The following is a 21,088-nucleotide window of genomic DNA, read 5'->3' as shown; positions in this document are numbered from 1 at the left end:
TGTGCTTTTTTCCATGAGACTTTATATCCTGTGTCTTGCAGGAACTCAAGGAGGGCCTTGGTCCCTTCCCAATGGCCTTTTTTTTTTTTTTTTACTCATTACAAAGGAGGAGGTCATCTTGTAACCTGTTGGCTCTTAAACCCTTTGAAGACGACCAATGCACACATATTATAGTAACATATTTAGAATTGATCCCTTTGATGACAACCAATGTAAACATATTTAAACTTTTTATAACAAACTTGAAACCAACAGACAAGCATACATATTTTTTGATAAATCAATTCCACACATCTTTTGACATAACTAGGTCTTCTGGTCTTGTATATCTCTCTGTATTTTTCTAACAAGATAAACATACAAAAAAATTTTTATATCAAAATTATGTCTCTTTTACTTATAACTGTTTAATATTTTTTATCTCACTATAGACCTTTTAGCATAAACTTGTCTTTAGGTGTTAAAATTTTAAAGTGTTCCTTTTTAGATTGTTACACTTTATATTTGTTTGGCTGTCAATAGAATGGTAGTAACCTTGGGGTTTTTTTTTTTTTATCAACAAAGTACAGGAAAGAGCATGTTAACCTTATAATTACAAGTGAAAAATTTGCAATGTACAAGAAATCTTTTAAGCACACCAATTAAACATCAACTCAAACTGAAACGAAGATATATTTATCAATTAGCTAAAATTTGTAACTGGATTTCTCTTATAAAATCTCTTTATGTCTGGTAGAGCACAGTTGTAGTTTTTCTGGCATTGTTTTGGATTCCAGACCTTCACGGCAGCATTAGGGTGATACCATAGCATTGGCCTTGGCTTGTAAAGCCAAGAGTGTTTTTTTCTTTTTATACTCTTCAGAGCTTTCTTAGGTGTTTTTAATCTATTTTTTTCTCTTTTTAGTTTTTTCCAATTTGAGTGTAAGCCCTATTTGATCCTCTCTGAGTCTGACCACAGCATGCACCCTCTGGTGCTCTAAAGCCAAGCAGTTCTCAGTTCCTCTCCACCTGTGAATTTTGCAACTCAGAAGGATGGGGAGGCAGCTTGACCTCCTCCAGACGGGAGCCCTAGGATTTGCCTGTAATGATATATTTTTGAGAGACGCGAGTCTGTGGTGTGAAAGACAGCAGATTTGGCAAGCAGTTGTTTTAAGATGGAAACTACAGTTCTCATCAGCCACTGATTGCCATGGAGCAGAAGCTTGAGAGGCTCCCAGGCTCAGTGCACAAGGCTCCAAGCCATCAAGGTCTCAGTTAAAGTCTCAAAGGAGATAACTTTTTTCGTTGAGCTGTCTGGATGTTATTTTTGACATGCTCCCTAAGTTACATTGTTTTTATTTGCCTCATCTTGGGGTACTTGGGTCTTGGAATGGCTGGGTTGAATCAGGTGAGGCCGAGGCCAGGGCCACAGGAGCTGGTGCTGATGTCATAGGAGCCCAGGGAAGGGCCGGGGCAGTTGGGCAAGGAGGGGGAAAGTCTAAATTCTCTTGGTCCAGGTCTGAAAGGACCGGTTTCTTTCCAGTATTGTCCCCTTTCTGACAGAGGACCAGGATATTGCTTTTTGCTTCCAGGGAGCACATATGAAGCCAAGGAGGCATTCTGTGGCACAATTTGAGCCATAAATCAATATAGGGAAATTGATCTGAATGTTCCCATCCAGGGGCAGTGACTATTATCCAGATGGACCAGACAGGACCCTCATCTAGGGATGTCTCAGTTGGCCAATCTGGGCCATTCTAACTCACAAAAGTTTCCAAGTTTTTGGGGTTTCATCTTAATACCATAATTTCCAGTAAAACCTTTCTTAAAATTCTCAATCATGCATTCCAAAACAGTAGGATGAGGTGTTTCTGTCCCCATGATTGGCAGATCAGAGTGCTGGTGTGTGTATGGGTACCCTTGTATGGAGCCGCAAGACAAATGGGGAGTGGCCGCTCGAAAGTGACCCACTCAGGTGCCTGCCTAACTGCGTGACTTGAACTTTAAGGACTGTCCAGGCATTCAGGAATTTTACTCCTCGCAAGAGTTTCCCTTCTGGCCTTTTTAGATGCATCCACAGTTCACAGATCAGGCCCAATCAAGCCCATGACCTTGGGGGATCTTTAAGCACTGAGGTGCCCCACCCTAGGTCTTGTGGCACAGGTGAGACAGTCCATTGCTTCCACTGTCTGCTCACAATCATTCAAACATTCACACATAATCACTCAGAGGTTAAACATTCCCACTCCAGTACCTCCTAAGATACAGAATATCAGAACAAAGTCAAATTGTGGACAATATCCACCAAATGGGATACACTACCTGACAGGGTCCATCAGGCCCCTTTAACAAATGAATGAAGTCAGCACAACAATTACAAAGTAGAGAATCTAGGGTCTGGTCCTGGGGGCCTACCGTGTCCATCACCAACACCCATGTCTCTCAGTCTCCTTAGATGGGTTTGTCCTTACTGCTGGTGGTAAGGCGGTGTCCCGGGCCTCCAGAGGCTCAAGGACTAATCACGTCCGAGGGGTGGTACCCCGTCTGGAGGGTTGGGAGGCTGTATCTTGCTCTGTCAGTGTCCAAAGTGACTGACCAAACGAGGATTGTGAGCAGTTTCGGTTTCCAGGCAAACGAACCAAATGTTGTGGATTTGGCTGGGAGTAACCGAAAAACTCACAGGAGATGTTGGAGCAGAGGTAAAACAGCAAAATTTATTTGCTAGCAGGACAGGCCCATAGGAACATGCCTTCAAGGGCTCACCCAGAGTTACATTGGTGGCTTACATTTATACAATTCTGGTCATGTGGTTTACAGAAAGCTTAGGGTCTATGTGTAGTTTTTCTTGTGAGGCATGGTGAATGTTATCTTGGTGCAGACATCTGGCCTCATTTGGGTGGGGGTTGCAGCTAAGCAATGTTGCAGGCATTTGCTTATCTCATGCCTACAAACTTGTGGTTAATGGTGAAGCGTCTGCTATTACTATTCTGAAAAGTGAAACAAGCAAGTGAAGCAAGTTACAGAAACAGAATGAGGCAGGCAGTTATTCTACATTATTTTATATTTTCCTTAACACCATGACATTTTTATCACTTGTACTATAACTTGAAGTCTGGTATTATGATGCCTCCATCTTTGAGCTTGTTTCCCAAGATTGGCTTCACTATTCTGGGTCTTCTGGTTCCATACAAATTTTAGAATTGCTTTATCTAGAGCTGTGAATTATGTTGTTGGTATTTTGGTTGGGATTGCATTGAATCTGTATAACAGTTGTGGGAGTATGGGCATTTTGACAATATAGATTCTGCCTACACAGGAGCACATCTTTCTATTTTCTAATGTCTTCTCCAATCTCCTTTTTTCAGAGTATAGTGGTTATTTTTATGGGGATCTTTCACTTCCTTGGTTAGGTTAATTACTAGATATTTAGTTTTTCATGATGCTACCATGAATAGTATTATTTTCATAAATTCCATCTCATTTAGTTCACTATTGGTTTATACAAATGTTATTGATCTTTGTGTGTTGATTTTGTGTTCTGCTACATTGCTGGAATTGGTTATTTAATTCTAAGAGGTTTTTTTGTGAATTCTTTTGTTCTATGTAGAGTATGTTGTCATCTGTAAATAATTATAACTTGAGTTATTCCTTTTCTTTTTTTTAAAGCAAAACATTTATTGGTACATTTTAGGCATACATAATGATAACACTCACCATAGGGAATTGCCCCCGTACATGATACATCCCACCTCTTTTTTCCCATCTCCCCTTCCCCTTCCTATGTATAAAAACTGTGTTTCCATTTTTTCCTTCTATATTTTTCTTGTCCCTTCCTTCCTTTCTCCCTCCCCTTCCCATTTGAACACTTTCTTCCCATTTCCCAATACCTATTATACATTTTAGTTCCTTTTTCCGCTTTTGGTTTCTCACACCAGAGAAACAATGCAGTATTTAAACATGTGTGTCTGATTTATTTCACTTAAGTGTATGGTGTGATAGGCTGGGGATTTAGCCCAGTGGTTCTGCCACCTGCCTTGCAAGCATAAGGACCCAAGTTCGATCCCTGGTACCAAAAAAAAAAAAAAAGTATGGTCTGAAGGTGCATCCATTTAGCTATAAATATCTGAAGCTCATCCTTTATGACACATTACTCTATTGTCTAAAAATATCCTATCTTATCCATTTGTTGGTTGATGGGCATTTTCTCTGTTCCCAAGATTTAGCTATCACAAACTGTGCTGCTATAAACATGGATGTGCATATATCACTGTGGTATAATGCTTTTAATTCTTTTGGGAAGATACCAAGAGGGGGAATAGCTGGGTCAAGTGGAACCTCTAGTTTTAGGTTTTTGAGGAATCTCCACATTGATTTCCACAAGGGTTGCACTAGTCCCCATTGCCACCAACAGTGCAAAAGGGTTCCTTTTTCCACACAGCCACTCCAGAATTTGTTATTGGTTGATTTCTGGATAGCAGCCCTTCTTTCTGGGAGTTACTCTTTTTCTATATGTATCTCTTTTTTTCTCTTACTTGTCTGATGGGCTGGCTAATATTTTGAGTACTGTGTTGAATAGAAGTGATGGATAGTAGCAATTTTTGTCTTGTTTCTGATTTTAGAGGGAATGCTTTTGGTTTTTCCTCATTTAATGATTCATAAGTGGCTTTTATCCAATTCAAATATGGCATTTCAAGATCTATTTTCTTCAGAGTTCTTATCGTGAAGGGGTGTTGGATTTTGACAAAGATTTTTTTGCATCTACTGATATGATCATATGGTTTTCGACCTTGCTTCTCTTTGTGTAAAATATTACATTTATTGATTTGCATATGTTGAACCATCCTGCATCTCGAGAATGAAACATATTCATTCACAATATGTGCTGTTACTCATAATGTGCTGCATACTATTTGCTAATATCTTTTTTGTGGATTTTTGTAGCTCTGTTCATTGCAGTTGTCCTGTAGTTTTCATTTTTAATTGGGTCTTTATCTAGTTTTAGAATTAGGGTGATGCTGGCTTCTATAAATGAATTTGGAAGTACTACATCCCTTTTAATTTCTTTGAGGAGAGCTTGAGGAATATAGGTGATATGACTTCTCAAATATTTTGTTGAATTCAGTAGTGGTAAGGATTGTTATAGCAGAACAAGTTATAATAGGAAAATTCTGGAAGTGGCATATATGCTTGTCAATAGTTAAATGAATAAAGAAAATGTATAGTATTTTCTCAATGGATTATTACTCAGCCAAAAAGAATAGTAAATTTGAGTCATTTGTAGATCCTGAGATGATAATGCTAATTGACATAAATCAAATACAGAAGGTTAAATACCAATCACATTGTCTCATGTAAGAAGCCTAAGTATTAATAATATAAAGAGCAATGCAAAAGAGATAATAGGAAGAAGGGAGCAGACTGTGGAGATGGCAGAGAAGCTGTAAAAGAGGGGAAAGTGGAGGAAGTGGAGGCACATAGTAGTAAATACTGTCAAGATGCCATATATTTCCCCAATGTAAATGTAATTATTGTATATTGAAAAGAATTACATAATTCTAAATATAATTATAAAAACATTTAAAAAATATATGATGACAGGCCCAGGGATTTAGCTCAGTGGTGCTGCCACCTGCCTCGCAAACACAAAGTCATGAGTTTGATCCCAGGTACAAAAGAAAAAAAAAATGATGACATTGGCCACAGAATATATGTGCAAAATATATCAAAGAATGAATAAAGGTTATTAAGTATATATCCCCATACATTTATTAAATAAATAACACTTAGAAAAAAATAGTAAAATATAATATGATAAAAAATGTTTTATCAGAATAAAATGCTAAATATTGCAGACACTGTCAATATATTCCAAGTTGATTTACAATGATCAAAATTCTAACATATGCTGGGTGTGGTGGCACTGCCCTGTAATCTTAGCATTTGGGAGGCTGAGGCAGGAGGATTGCCACATGTTCGAGGTCAGCATGGACTACCCAGTGAGTTCGAGGCCAGCCTAAACTATACAGCCAGACACTGTCTCAAAAAACAAACAAAAAATCCTAACATGCTATGTTGTGGAAATTATAAATTATTAGAGGGCAATTGTGCTTAACACTACCCAATATTCGGGATTATTTGTCATCTCTGCTTCCTGAAGTTTTTAAATTGTCTTGGCCATTGCAATATTCAACATGTATTTGCCCTCAAATTAATTTACTCATGCATAATTTACAAAGGTAAAATTTAATGAGAAAAGTAGCTGCTTTTTTTCCTCCCAAATTCACATATGAAAACTCAATTTGTAAAAGGAGTGGCAATAAAAGATGGCACCTATGAAAGTTCTTTTATTAGTAAAATCTCCAGCCTCATGAGTGAGATCAGTGCTCTTATCAAATAGGCTGGAGAGTGAGGTAGTTTATCTCTCCTGCCATATGAGTACATAGCAAGAGGACACCATCCAGGCAGTCATTCCCACTAGACAGAAAGTTACTTTGACCTTAGTCATGTAAATGTCTAGAACTACAGGCAATGAAGTATGCAATCAAAATACCCAATAAAATATCCCTTACTGCAACCACAAAAAATTAAGATTACAAGGCTTTGGATTACTTGTGGGATAAAATGTTTTCAAGAATATCTTTGTTAAAAGTGAAAGAATAGCTCTCGGCAGTGTGCACTCTCTCAAGATGGCCACCGCTGCTGGTGCCGTGGGGTCAGTTGAAGGCAAGAAGATCGCCGACCTGCAGGTCATCGACCTCAGGTCCGAGCTGAAGCAGTGGGACTTGGACATCAACGGAGTCAAGATGGTGCTGGTCTCTTGACTGAAGCAGGCTATTGAAGAGGAAGGAGGCAATCCAGATAATATTGAATTAACTGATACTCCAAACAAGAAACCAATGAAAGGCAGAGGTAAAAACAAGAAGCAGATGAGTTGAGTGGAGATGCTTCCATGGAAGATGGTGCTTTTGTCAAGGACTGTGAATTGGAGAATCAGGAGGCACATGAACAAGATGAAAGTGACGAAATAAAGGATTCTGAAAAATTTGGTGAAAATGAAGAAGAAAATGCGCATTCCAAGGAGTTACTTTCTGCTGAAGAGAACAAGAGAGCTCAGGAATTAATAGAGGCAGAAGCAATAGAAGATGTAGAAAAAGAGGACATCGAAAATCAGGACATTGAAGCTCAAGAAGGTGAAGATGATACCTTTCTAACAGCCCAAGATGGTGAGGAAGAGGAAAATGAGAAAGATACAGCAGGTTCTGGTGATGGTACACAAAACGTATCTAAACCTCTTCCTTCAGAAGGGAACCTAGCTGAAGCTGATCACACAGCTCGTGAAGAAATGGAAACTAATGCAACTGTGAAAGAAGCTGAGGGTGACAACATCTCGGTCACCATCCAGGCTGAAGATGCCATCACTCTGGATTTTGATGGTGATGACCTCCTAGAAACAGGTAAAAATGTGAAAATTACAGATTCTGAAGCAAGTAAGCCAAAAGACAGGCAGGACGTCATTCCACAGAGCCTGGAGAAGGAAACCAAGGATTATGAGATGAATATGAACCATAAAGATGGTAAGAAGGAAGACTTCGTGAAGGGTGATCCTGTTCAGAAGGAAGCCAAAGAAAGTTCTAATAAAGCAGAATCTGGAGACAAAGAAAAGGATTCTTTGAAGAAAGGGCCCTCATCCACTGGGGCCTCTGGTCAAGCAAAGAGCTCTTCAAAGGAATCTAAAGACAGCAAGACATCATCTAAAGATGACAAAGGAAGTACAAGTAGTACTAGTGGTAGCACTGGAAGCTCAACTAAAAATATCTGGGCTAGTGGACTTTCTTCTAATACCAAAGCTGCTGATTTGAAGAACCTCTTTGGCAAATATGGAAAGATGCTAAATCCAAAAGTGGTTACAAATGCTCAAAGTCCTAGGGCAAAATACTATGGTATTGTCATTATGTCTTCAAGCACAGAGGTGTCCAGATGTATTGTACATCTTCATCAAACTGAACTGCATGGCTAGCTGATTTCCATGGAGAAGATAAAAGGTGATCCTTCTAAGAAAGAAATGAAGAAAAAAAATGATGAAAAGAATAGTTCAGGAAGTTCTGGAGATAAAAAGAATATGAGTGATAGAAATAGCAAGACACAAACCTCTGTCAAGAAAGAAGAGAAGAGATCATCAGAAAAATCTGAGGGAAAAAAGGAAGCAAGGATAATAAGAAAATGGAAAGTAAAGAAGAGAAGAATGATAATGGAACCAGTGGCCAGACTTCAGAATCAAGTAAAAAAAAATGAAGAAAAGAAATGAATAAGTTCAAAGACTCCAGGACATATGGCAATATTAGACCAAACTAAGGGAGATCATTGCAGGCCATCAAGAAGAGGAAGATATGAGAAAAGTCATGCAAGAAGCAAGGAAAAGGAGAGAGCAAGCCTAGATAAAAAGAGGGACAAATACTACAGAAGGAAAGAGATCTTGCCTTTTGAAAAGATGAAGGAACAGAGACGGAGAGAACATTTAGTTCGTTTTGAAAGGCTGCGACCAGCAATGGAATTTGGAAGACGAAGAGAGACTGCAGGGAAGAGAGATTGCAGAATGAGAGCATCGAGAGCAAAAACGAATTAGAACAATTTGTGAACGGGGAGAACGGGAACACTTACAGAGAGAAGGCGCCTAGAAATTGAAAGGCAAAAACTAGAGAGAGAGGGAAAGAATGGAACACACACTTGGAAGGGGAAAGCATTCCTACTGAACAGGAACTACGTAAGGAAGCTGAAAGGATTGCTTGAGAACGAGAGGAACTCAGAAGGGAGCAGCAGCAGCAGCTGCATTATGAACAAGAAAAAAGGAATTCTCTGACACGCCCACGTGATGTAGATCAGAGGCGAGATGACCCCTACTGGAGCGAGAATAAAAAGTTGTCTCTAGACACAGGTGCCCGATTCAGCCACGGATCCGACTACTCTCGCCAACAGAACAGATTCAATGACTTTGATCACCGGGAGAGGGGCAGGTTTCCTGACAGCTCAGCGCTATAGTCTTCCTCTTTTGTTAGGCAGGAACGCTTTGCTGGTCAGAGTGAAAGGAAAAAAGCAAGGCCAACTGCACGAAGAGAAGATTCCAGCTTTGAGAGATACCCCCCAAATTTCAGTGATTCAAGAAGAAATGAGCCGCCTCCTCCACGAAACGAACTTAGAACAGACAGAAGAGATGTGCGAGGGGAGCGAGACAAGAGGAGAACAGTGATCACGCACAACAGGCCCGACATGGCGCACCCGAGACACCCCCGGGACCCGGGCACAGCCCTTCCAGACCCGCCTCCCGGAAGGGCGAAGGGAGCATGTCTGCGGACAAGCGGAACGCAAGAGTTGAAAGGTCAGAGCGCTCCGGCAGGGACGTGTCAGGACACGGTGTGAGAGACGCTCCGCCTGGGAGTCTCAGTAATGCTTCGGGTATGGTGGCCGAGAGGGCGACGGAGGAGTCATCTCAGACCGGGGCAGTGGAGCCCAGCACTACCCTGAAGAACCACACGTGGTTGATTGCCATGGACGCGACACAAGTGGACCAAGGAAAGAGTGGCACGCTCCACCTTACCTTCTCAAGGGCCTGGCTACCATAACACGAGGCGAATGGACGACCGCTGGGCAGGCTCAGGCATGATGAGCCAGCACTTGAGTAATGAATCTCTAATTAATAGAATAGTGCAGATTGGAGGCAGTTCCATGCCAAGAGGAAGTGGCTCTGGATTTAAGCCATTTAAGGGTGGACCTCCACGGCGATTTTGAAAATGAGCTCTCTGCCATGGTTTCAAGATAATTTATTGAAATCTCCTGTAAACTTTAACTACTTAAGAAGAGGACCCTCTGACCTGCTTGAGAGTTCCATCAGACTTTTCATTTTCTTTTTTAAAAAAATTAACATGATTCTTTTCTCAATTTTAGAGAAGATGTTTAAATAGTTCTGTTGTAATTTTTAATAGTTTTGTGTATCATTCAACTTTCCTTTCTTACAGCACCAATACACATTTGAAAAGATGGGTATGAAAGCTGTTTTGTTGAAGGCTGTGTGAATACGAGGCGTAGTTTGCAGCTCTGTGGTAGTGGATAATTTGCTGCATTGGCGCTGTGGTGCCAGGCTCTGGATGTTCTTCGTGTCACCAAGCATTGTCTGCCTCCATTTTGAAGGCTGTCTAAACTTAAAAAGTCTGCTGTCTAATTTTTAGAGAGTAAGATTGTTCTTTGAATTTCTGAGTATTATGTAACCTATTTTTGAAGAAGGTACTGTTACATTAAGTGCATCTGTGTAACCTGGTTAAAAAAATGCAATCTTTTTTGAAATAAACCTTCATATTCTGCATAGTTTTAAAAAGTGAAAGAATAATAGTTCTCTTACTTTTACTGAAGATGGGCAGGATCATGTGGAAAACATGCCCTAAAAAGTGTTTTTTGTTATCTTTTACCTTAGAAGGGTTATCCCCACATACCCCATACCAGAAGACTCCTAGAAATTTCACTGAAGTAGAGGAATGTTAAATTTTAGTTGGATTTATTTCCCATATTCTGGCTCTCAAATGCTTTACTAACAAATCCGGAGTGGTTGCTAACTCCTGCTCACTTGGTCCCATCATCGTAATATCATTAACGTAATGGACCGATGTGATTCCTTGTGGGAGACAAAGGCGATCAGGTGCCTGTGAACTAAGTTGTGACACAGGGCTGGAGAGATAATATAACCCCAAGGTATTAGAGTGAAGGTAAATTGCTGCCCTTGCCAGCTGAAAATAAATTGTTTCTCATGGGCCTTATGGATAGGTGTGAAGAAGGCATTTACCAAATCAATAGCGGCACATCAAGTACCAAGAGATGTGTTAATCTGCTCAAGCAAGGAAACCACATTTGGTACAGCAGCTGCAATTAGCATTACCACTCGATTCACTTTATGATAATTTACCATCATTCTCCAAGGCCAGTCCCTCTTCTGCACAGGGCAAATAGGAGAATTAAATGGATACATAGTGGGGACTACCACCCCTGCATTGTTCAAGTCCTTGCTAGTGTCTCTACTCCCTGTAGTCCCTCTAGAGATGTGACATTGTTTTGGGTTTACTATTTTACCAGACAAAGGCAACTCTAATGGCTTTGCTTGGTCTTTCTAACCATCATGGCTCTCACACAACAGGTTAAGGAACCAATGTGAGGGTTCTGCCAAGTACTAAGTGTATCTATCCCAATTATGCATTCTGGAACAGGGGAATGACTACAGGATGGATTCAAGAACCTACTAGCCCCACTGTAAGTCAGACCTTTGCTAAAACTCCATTGATCACCAGACCTCCAACAGACCATACTCTTACTGGAGGGCCACAATAACATTCTGAATCCCCTGGAATCAGCATTAGTGCAGAACCAGTGTGGGGTAGTCCCCCAAATATCTGATCATTTCCCTTCCCAAAATGTACAGTTACTTTGGTAAAATGCCTCAGGTCCTTGTGGGGAAGGATACAAGAAAGATTGACCATATACATTTTTGGTGGTGTATCAGGATCCTTCCCCAGGGTACTGGGGGTCCCTTTCATTCAAGGTGTTCTGGATCTGTGTACTGGCTCAAATCTGGGAACTGGCTGAGGGACCATGACTCTGATGGAAAAAAGAATTTTTGTCTAAGCCGAGAGAGATGGTGAAAATGAAGGGAATCTAAGGATTGGTTATTCAAGTTGAAACCCTTTAATTTCTTGGCACAAGGGCTCTGAGGTGGTCACTGGGAGTGTCTCTACTTTGGGTAAAATACATGGTAGTGTTTCACATAGACTTGCAAATCTGGAAAAGCAATAATCACTGGAGAAGGTGAATGAATAAATGAAGGGTACTTCCTAACTTGATTCTGGATGTCCTTTAAGTTTGAAATTATTGAAAAGCAAAGTACTTTTTACAATACTATGCCAGAAAAAGAAACATCAAACTTCACTCTACTGGCTAAGTGATTAGTGAGCTTTCTCATCACAGAAACACCCCATACTAAAGAGGGGGAAGCTTTGGCTCATGTCAGTGAGGGATTCAGTCAATGGTTGGCTGGCCCCAAGACAGCAACATCATGGAGGAACTATGTGGCAGAGCAAAACTTCTTAGTTCATGGTGGCATAGAAGCAGAGCAGGGGAACAGAAAGGAAGGGGTGAGTGATCAGATAGAAACACCAAGGTCACCTCCATGTCCCATGCAGACACACCCACAAGTGTACCCCACCAATCCCCTGGGTATATCTCAAAACAATCAATGTGACACTCCACATTAACTATCATTTACATGACACTGATTATACCATGTTGTTTGTTATTATATATGTAGTTCAGCATTGAGTAGTGTTTTTAATCTTTACCTGTGCAAACTTTATCAATTAAATTTTATCATACTTTTTTATGTCTAAGAAAAAGCAATATACATGTGGTCTATATGGTTTTTAATATCCAGTGTTGGGTTTGAGGCATACATTGGAGTCATTGAATGATAGCTTCTTCAAATAAGGATATATGACTCCATATATTTTTCATGGAAACACAAAAGGGGCAGAACTGATGTTGTTTGAGTAGACTCATGGATGAAGAACTTGCCTTCAGACAAGCAGCATAATGTATCCACATTACAGTATGCAGACCATGTGGAATGGGACACAAAGAGTTGAGCTGCAATGGCAGAGTTCAAAATATTCAGGAAGAATTATCCACCCTGGTTTGGGTTGTAGAAGTGGAGAAATGAAAAACATCCTCCAGGTTTTGTAGGAGCCTGGACTTTTTTCCCATTCTGTATCTTGTTATCCAGCTAGCTCAGCTGCCTGACGTAGCTGTTAGGCCAAGGGCTTCCAATATGTGGATATGTCTAGAGATTATTTTCTCAAGACAGAGGGGGAGTGGATTGTATGAACATCTGGGTCACAGATGATGCTAAACATCAACACTGAACCAGAGAGCTTTCATTACAAGTAAATTTTATGGTATATTGACATGACTGATTAGGTTTTTTGGTTTTGATTTTGAACTCAATCTCAAGCCCTTTTCTCCTCTGCACAGGTCCAGTGGACGGGTCTTATCCTTTTATCCCACTTGTTAGTTACAAATAAAAATTATTTTTACAAGCTCCATCTTTTAAGAATTATTTGGTCTTTCTGGATTTCAGACTACTCTCCATCAAGAAACTAATAACAGTCCCACAGCCACTAATAATCTTACTATGATACAAAGCACAGATGTTTCATGTTAGTTTTTTCAAGAGGCATTGAATTTCCTATATCCGAATTCCTAAACTATGATCCACTGATATTACATTCTGTGAGCGTGTTCATAGTTTTTGTGGTGTGAGAGGCTGTGCAGAATAGCTACAATATATTTGTCCCTAGAGTTCACCCAAAATATCACCATATATGACATAACACAATTTCAAATGAACAATTGAAATAGAGGAATGTCATTGAGTGTCCAGAAGATTAAACCCTAAGGTAGCTACACTATTTGAAAGGAAGAGGTACTTATAAATGATTAGGATCTGACTAGAAAAATAGTTAGACGGGTATATAGTACTGTGAGAAGAGCAAGAGTTTGTTCTAAAAAGGTAAACAGAATGTGCAAATCCCTAGGCTCAGAGTATCTTGTGACAATATCCAACTGGAATGATGAGGGAGCCAACAATACACAGGAAAAAGTGGACAGTTCACATTCAATTCAATTCACATTCAATTTTTCATATGGATATAAGATCATGGCATCTATGCTTTTCAATAATAATTCATTGGTTTTTTTTAGCTGTAGCACAATTCAAGTTTATTCCATTTGTTCTTGCAACACAAAACTTAAACATAGTATTATTTAGCATTTGGATGTACATGAACTAGGATACTTATGAGAAACCCAATTGTGTCAAAAGGATGATGCTGTGGAAAAATGAACTCAAATATATCAAAAATGCACAAAGAACTAGTCTTCCTCCATTACTGCTCAGAAAGGTATGATTTTTTTCTCCATTTATGAAATAGAATCGGGATGATTTAATTTTTTAAAATTTTGTGTGCAAAACACTGCAATTGCTTATTTATAGGAGGGCACTCTTACAAGCTCCTTCTATACACAATTGAGTATAAGATATTACATGGAAGAAAACGGCAGCTTGGTTGAAGTTTTAGGAAAAAATTCATTAGGTACATATAGATTAAAAACCCAGTACCTGGGGAAAAATGAAAAAAAGACCTACTTGTTTGCAGCTTCCATACAATGCACTTACCAACTACATACTTCTATGCCGAGATGGGTTTAGAGGGGTGAGCTGTGCACAGAACTACTTGGGACACTCAGGTACTGTCTTTGACTCTATGTCTACAGAAACTAGCCTGAAGCCACGGGGGAATTTGTTAGCAACTATTGTAACAGGCAATCCACCTGTTTTTACTTGATATACTACATAAGAAATGACTCAATGATTTAATACAAAAGTACAGAACATGCAAGATTTTGTCTAAGATGTTAAATATTGCTTCAGTGGAGAACAAAACTAACCTTTTGCTAATGGATGTAGTACCAAAAAGCAGACATGTTTTTAGCTTCCTTTACTCAAAATATAAACATTAAGTGTTGTGAATTTCTTTGCCAAGTGGTTCACAAATACATTATAAATAACCTAGTTAAAAAAAAAGAAATTGCAAACCATCTTGGCCAGTCTATTCTACTCTATGTACGTATGTAATTTATTCAAGCAATTGCTTCATAGTTATGGGGTTTACAAAGTGACTGAAAAAGAAGAGGGAAGGCCAAATAGCCTCTACTGCATTACAAGGAACATTAGGATAAACTGTACAAAGAATCACATGGTTTCGGTACCATAATGACTTTGAAAGCAGACAGGCAGCAGTATGAGGCCACAGGGAGTCGTTCTTTCCTAGTTATCAGTCCATCACTGCAGGAGCGCTTTGATTGCCTGGTTATTGGTGGCTTTAAGGGCAGTCAACCCATGTGGAACTTTCACAGTCTTACCAGCACCCTTTGACAGAAGCAACTTCACACAGGAAACATGGCCCTCATACACAGCAGACAGAAGTAGGGTAATGTGGTGTTTATCTGGAGCATTTATATCTGCTCCTTTCAGCAGCAGGAATTCCAGGATTTCGAGCTGTCCACAATCTGCTGCATAGTGAAGAGGCTTCCTTCCCGCTTCCAGTGTCCGGTTGACATCTCCCTTGGCCACGTAGTCCTTTACCTCGTCCAGGTCTCCCTTCTTCAGGGCCCACACGAACTCCACGTTGCACAGCACTGCGGCGGGCAGGCTGGCTGGGAAGGGACGGCGGCGGAGGCGGCAGCACGAGCGGAGCCCGCAAAAGGGCTAGGAGGAGGGGAGGCGCGTGGGCCGCTGGGCAGGCAAGGCCGTTGGCCGCAGTAAAGATTGAACTTGGGACTCTTTCTTTGAACCGCACTCTCCACCTTTTAATATTTTCAAAATTTTGAGAGCAGGTGTCACTACGTTGCCCAGGCTGCAGTAAACTTTTGATCTTGTTTCAGCCTCCTGGAGTGGTCAGATGACAGGTGCCACCATGTCTGGATAAGATGTGGGGTTCCTTGGTCACCACTATTGTCCAGGATCACTGTGCTTAGTTAAATGAAACTTCAGTGGGGCATGGTGCTGCCCACCTCTCATCTCACCCACTTGGGGCCTTGAGGCAGGATTATTGCAGTAGCAAGCCCAGGCCAGACAATGGAGCAAGAGCCAGATCAACATAAAGTAAAATCACTGGGGCTGTGTCTCCAATCTAAAGTAACTTCTGTAACATGTGTAAGGCCCTGATTTCAGTCCAGTACTAAAGCATAAAGGAAAAAGTGATAAGTACTCGGTGGAAAATTTCCTTTGATTTAGAATTTTATGCTATTTGGACACTAGTGGTCTGTGCTACAATACTTGCTGAAGATGCTGGGCAGCAGCAGTGAGTCCCTGCTCTGTCAACTACAAGACACCAAGTGAAGACATCCAGTGATTTACAGTGCAGCACGTTTAATAGGTTACATGAGATATTTAGTATTTTATTATGAAATAAGCTATGTGTTACATTTTCTCAAATACAGGTAAATATAAGTGTATTGATCAGTTTTAAAGGAGTCAAAGCCTAGCAATATTTACTAGATTATATCCATAATCAGTGCATTTTCAATATATTATATTTTGAACTGCCTGTGGGTTGATCAAGATATTTTCCCTTGTTAACTCAAGCAGAATGTGTAGGCTCATTCCTTCAACTCTTTGTAAAGTGCTTCTCTGTAGAATAGGAAACTTATCACATAGCACCCTGTGTGGAGTGCTGTACAAATCAGGTTCTCACAAAAAACTTTAGTGTGATACATTACAAATAGTGTTTTGATTTTTTTTAAAAGCAGTGCTGTGGCTATTGTTTTCTGGTTTTGGTTTGGTTTGGTTGTTTACTTGTTTTAGTACTACAGAGAGGTGCACCACACTGGTCACACTGTCTGGCTTGTTCCGTGAGTACAAGAGGATAGGATAGCAATTGTCAGTGATCAAACACAGGACTCAGCAGTGTGAGCAGAAGACACCAAACATGTACAATGTGGAAGTGAAAACGTTTCCATTCCTAGTTGTATTTTATGCTGATTATGGGAATCATTCTTATGCCTCAGTCCTGGAGAAAGTATCTGGCTTTCTACTCTACCCATTTCTGATTTTCCCACTGCCTCTTCCTTGCCTTAATGGCCTTAACTCATGTCTGCCTAGAACTGTCACCTCCCAGACTTGGTGCTCTTCTTCCATTGCAGTGACTTACATCTTTCTAGGGGAAGAGCTGACCATGAGCATTTGTTCTGTTCCATATGTGGCTGGAGCCTGCAGTCCCTGAAAACTCCTCAGTTCTCCTGAATTCCCCACACTCTGTAGACAACTCCCAAGTTGGCATCCTGGAGAAGCCAGTGGGAGTGGCCTCTGCAGAAGGGCACAGCTGAGATAAAGCATAGAACTTCAGTTCACTCACCCCTTAAGTCTGGCCTCCACACCCCCGGTGTGTGTCATCATAGCACAGCAAGCTGTGGAGCCCTTTGTGGGTTTTTGTTCTAGTAGAATCCGAAAGGCAATAGGAGAGGGAGGAAGTCCCCAGCATGGTGGTGCATGCCTGTAATCCTAGCACTCAGGAGACTGAACTAAAAGCATTGCCAGGAGTTTTAGGCCAGCCTGGGGTACATAGGGAGACCTTGTCTGAAAAAAAAGAAGAGAAAAAGTGTTCAAGTACAGACTGTGAGATTTTTTGTGTCAATCAGCATGGGTTTGTAATGCAGTTAGAAAAATGTCACCACGTGGGGTCTTCTGCCCTTTCGGTGCACCATGTCATCCAGGAGTTTATGTGTCCATGACCCTGCTAAAGCAGAGGTTTTCAGCCACTGATGATTCATTCCATACTGGAGAAAATATGTGGATGTAACATTGCACTTCATTTGCCTTTTCCACAGTCGTGGGAAAGCAGGCTTCTCAAGTCGTCAATGATATAAATGCACTGGGAGCATTCTTTTTTGTGCTACCCTAGAAACAGATCAGAGGAAATGTCGCTGATGCTCAGGAGCGTGCTTGCTGGTACACAGTGTGTCAGTTTAAAATCTAATACTATGTGCACTACCACCACCAGGGGGCAGTAACTCCTATTTCTCTTCCTGACAAATGCCAGAATTTTTCAAAATTGATGAGTTTTACTGATTTGAATAGATAATCATTTCCATTTCCCCCATCTTTTATGCCTTTTCCCCCCCTTCCTGTGTAAGTCTGTGTGTAATTTATTTGACTATATATTATGTTTTCATATTTGTGCTGGGGATAGTTTTTAAATAAGGTTTTGTCTCTTCTAGTTATTTATCACTTGTAGAGAATGAAAATACCTTCTATAATTTTTAATCTTCACATTAATTTCATCAGTGATACTCTTTGCTGAACAGAAACCCTGTTACTGTTTTTGTATCTTTTTATAGTCATCTTAACTTTTATGCCTTTACGAATTTATATCTGCGGATTTTTCCACTCTTCCCAGATGAGAAAGTTATTTTCTTATACCTTCTTGCATGTGTTAGTTTCTTATTTTGCCTTATATCTGCCTGGAATGCACCTTTGAGTGTTTGTGAAAAATCAGGTTTACTTGTGCCACAAACTGCATAACTTATAGCCATAAATGTGTGATCAATTATCTGTTCCTCTTGATTTGTGCTGCCAACCATATCAAATCTCACTTTAGAATGAACCACAAGCATTTCTTGATATTTCTTATATATTTAGTGTGTCTATTGTCCTGTGTTCTGTGTTCAAACTTAAATGGCTGTAACTCTACCACATGTCCCAGAAAATGGAAAGGAAAACTTCTCTTTACTTATTGGAGATTTGAAAAATATAGAGCTGTCCTTTGTGTTTCAGAAGAGATTGTAAAAGATGTTTGTCACATCCATAGTTGCTTCAGTGGTATTATAAATATAATAGTATTAAGAATATAATTTGAAGAATTCATAGCATATCACATCATCAAATCTAAATCTGTACATTATTTTCTACATATTCAGATGATCTAAAATTTATTTTTCTTTGGGTTTTTTTCTTTTTTTTTTGGTACTGGGGATCGAACTCGGGTTCTTGCGCTTGTGCAGCAGGCAGCAAAACCACTGAGCTAAATCCCCGGCCCTTCTTTGGGTTTTTTGAGACAGGGATTCCCTGTGTAGTTCAGGTGGCCTTGAATTTATTATGTAACCCATGCTGGGCAAGGACTTGTGGGGTTTTTTTTTCTTTTTGGTACCAGGGATCAAAATTGGGTCCTTGCACTTAGGAGGCAAGTGGCGGAACCACTGAGTTAAATCCCTGGCAAGAACTTGTGGTTTTCTTCTGCCTCAACCCACCCATCTTCCGAGATTACAGGTATGTGCACCATGCCTGGCTGTCCAGCTTTATCTGCGCATAGTATTTTTCTCTGTGATTATGTTGCTGATCTTTTTTGTTTTTGTACTGGGGATCGAACTCAGGTCCTTGTGTTTGCGCAGCAGGCAGCAAAACCACTGAGCTAAATCCCCAGCCCTATGTTGCAGATCTTTAAAGAATTTGTTGATGAGGTTTTATAAAAGTAGATATATAAATACTTGGAGGTGTATGACTTTCTCATTGTTGAGAACGTCTTTCCTTTACAGTGATGTATGAAAAAGATTTTCTTGTATAAAACAAAATATTGCCACAGACGGAGACAAGTCACAGAATGGTCCACTTGTTAACTGCTTTTAAGATTGACATTAGAAATTATGCAGAGCACCTGGAAGGAAGCTCCCCGCCTCCATCCCAGGCTCCTAGGGCAGAGAAGCTCAGCCAGTTCCAGCACCTGGAAGGAAGCTTCCCCTGCCACCATCCCAGGCTCCTAGGGCAGAGAAGCTCAGCCAGTCCTAGCACCCAGAAGGAAGCTCCCCCACTGCCATCCTGAGCTCCTAGGGCAGAGAAGCTGAGCTGGTCCCAGAACCTGGAAGGAATCTCCCCTGCTGCCATCCCAAGCTCCTAGGGCAGAGAAGGTGAGCCGCGTGGGCACCAAAAGCACCCCCCCCACGTGGAAATGAGAAGACACATAAACAAGCCTCAAAAACAGACTTTCAGATCACCTACAGCAACCCCAAAGGGAAACGAGATGGAACAATCTGATACTCAACCACCTGGACTCTCTGAACTGGCAACAAAAGAGGATCTGGGAAAAATGAAATCAGAAATAATTACTCAGATAACAGCAAAGATTTTGCTCATGGTGCAAGACATGATTAATAAATCTAGAGAGGACACAGATAAAAAATAGAGGATCTGAGGAACATGATGGAATACCAACATAGGAAACAAATGGAATCCATAAAACAGATAAAAACAGATTTCCAAGAGATTAAAAGCTCCATTGACAGTCTGCGCAGCAGAATGAACCAGTGTGAGGATAGAATTTCACATATAGAAGATAAGATTGCAATTAGTGAGGAGGAAATGAAAATTGCTTTAAAATTGTAAGGCAACATGAGAAATCAGTCCAGCAGCTGCTAGATGATGCAAAGAAGAATAACATAAGAATGATTGGAGTCAATGAAGAAAGAGGAGAGAGTGGAGAAGACATAAAAAAACTGTTCACAGAAGTGATGACAGAAAATTTCTCAAGGAAGGGAAAAAAACTTGACATACAGATAAGTGAGGCATAAAGGACTCCAACTAGCCTTGATCAAAAATCTCTACACATATAATACTTAGGATTCCAGAAACCCAATAGAAGAACAAAGTTCTACAAGCAGTGAGAGAAAAGAAACAAATCACATACAAAGGAAAGCCCATCAGAATCACAGCAGACCTCTCAATGCAAACCCTCAAGGCAAGAAGAGCTTGGAGTGATGTATTTCAAGCCCTAAAGGAAAACAGCCTCCAACCCAGATTGATGTACCCTGCAAAACTTTCTTTCAAAATTGATGGAGAAATAAGATACTTTCATGATAAAGAGCACCTCAGGAACTTCATGAATACCAAACTGGCACTCTGAAAAATTTTAGACAATACCCTAGGAAAAGACAATGAGGATCACAACCCCAGGAAACCCAGCAGAATGAATCCATTGGACGTGACAAATTAAACACAAAGGGAGAGAATCCAACAAAAAGAAAAAGTCATGACAAGGCTTTTTAAACTTTTGACTTCATCTCCCTAATGAGTGTATAATTCAATCTTATTATTGTACTGATTAGTATCTTTCTGATTCTAGAGTTGCACACCATTCCTTGTGCTATACTGGCTATTTATCATCTTCTTATGTCTACATTTTAATTGGGTTGTCTATTAATGAGCTCTAAGAATTCTTTATATATTCTGGTCATAGGTTATATGCATTGTAAATATGGTCTGTTTAAGGACTACTTTTCATTTTAATGATGTCATTTAACGTTCTAAATTTTGATGGAATCTCATTTATCAATTTTTTTCTTTTATACATCATGTTTTTTGTATCCTAGGTAGTTCTTGCCTACCCTGAATTCATAAATACTTTCCCTTATAATTTTTTCTTAAAGTTTTATACTTTTAGGCTTTCTTGTTTAGGTTCATAGATCCCTTCAA

The 21,088-nt window shown here is 40.1% G+C and overlaps 1 non-coding gene and 1 pseudogene across 1 annotated transcript in view; one reads left to right on the top strand and one right to left on the bottom strand.

Annotated features, from left to right (window-relative positions):
* Positions 1 to 530: 530 nt before the first annotated feature.
* Positions 531 to 21,088, bottom strand: part of Myotrophin (myotrophin) — a 43,614-nt gene continuing 23,056 nt past the window's right edge. Inside the window, exon 2 of the transcript XR_002390410.2 lies at positions 531 to 15,334. This is a non-coding gene — a transcript (myotrophin). The remainder of the gene's footprint in view (positions 15,335 to 21,088) is intronic.
* Positions 6,666 to 9,762, top strand: LOC101703477 (SAFB-like transcription modulator pseudogene; annotated as a pseudogene).

Source organism: Heterocephalus glaber, unplaced genomic scaffold, assembly GCF_053883595.1.
Source record: "Heterocephalus glaber isolate CG9 unplaced genomic scaffold, H.glaber_assembly_v1.0 deba00001724, whole genome shotgun sequence".
In the NCBI taxonomy this organism is placed as follows: domain Eukaryota; kingdom Metazoa; phylum Chordata; class Mammalia; order Rodentia; family Bathyergidae; genus Heterocephalus; species Heterocephalus glaber.
The sequence above is the reverse complement of the archived record's forward strand: the minus strand, read 5'-3'. Positions and strand labels throughout refer to the sequence as shown.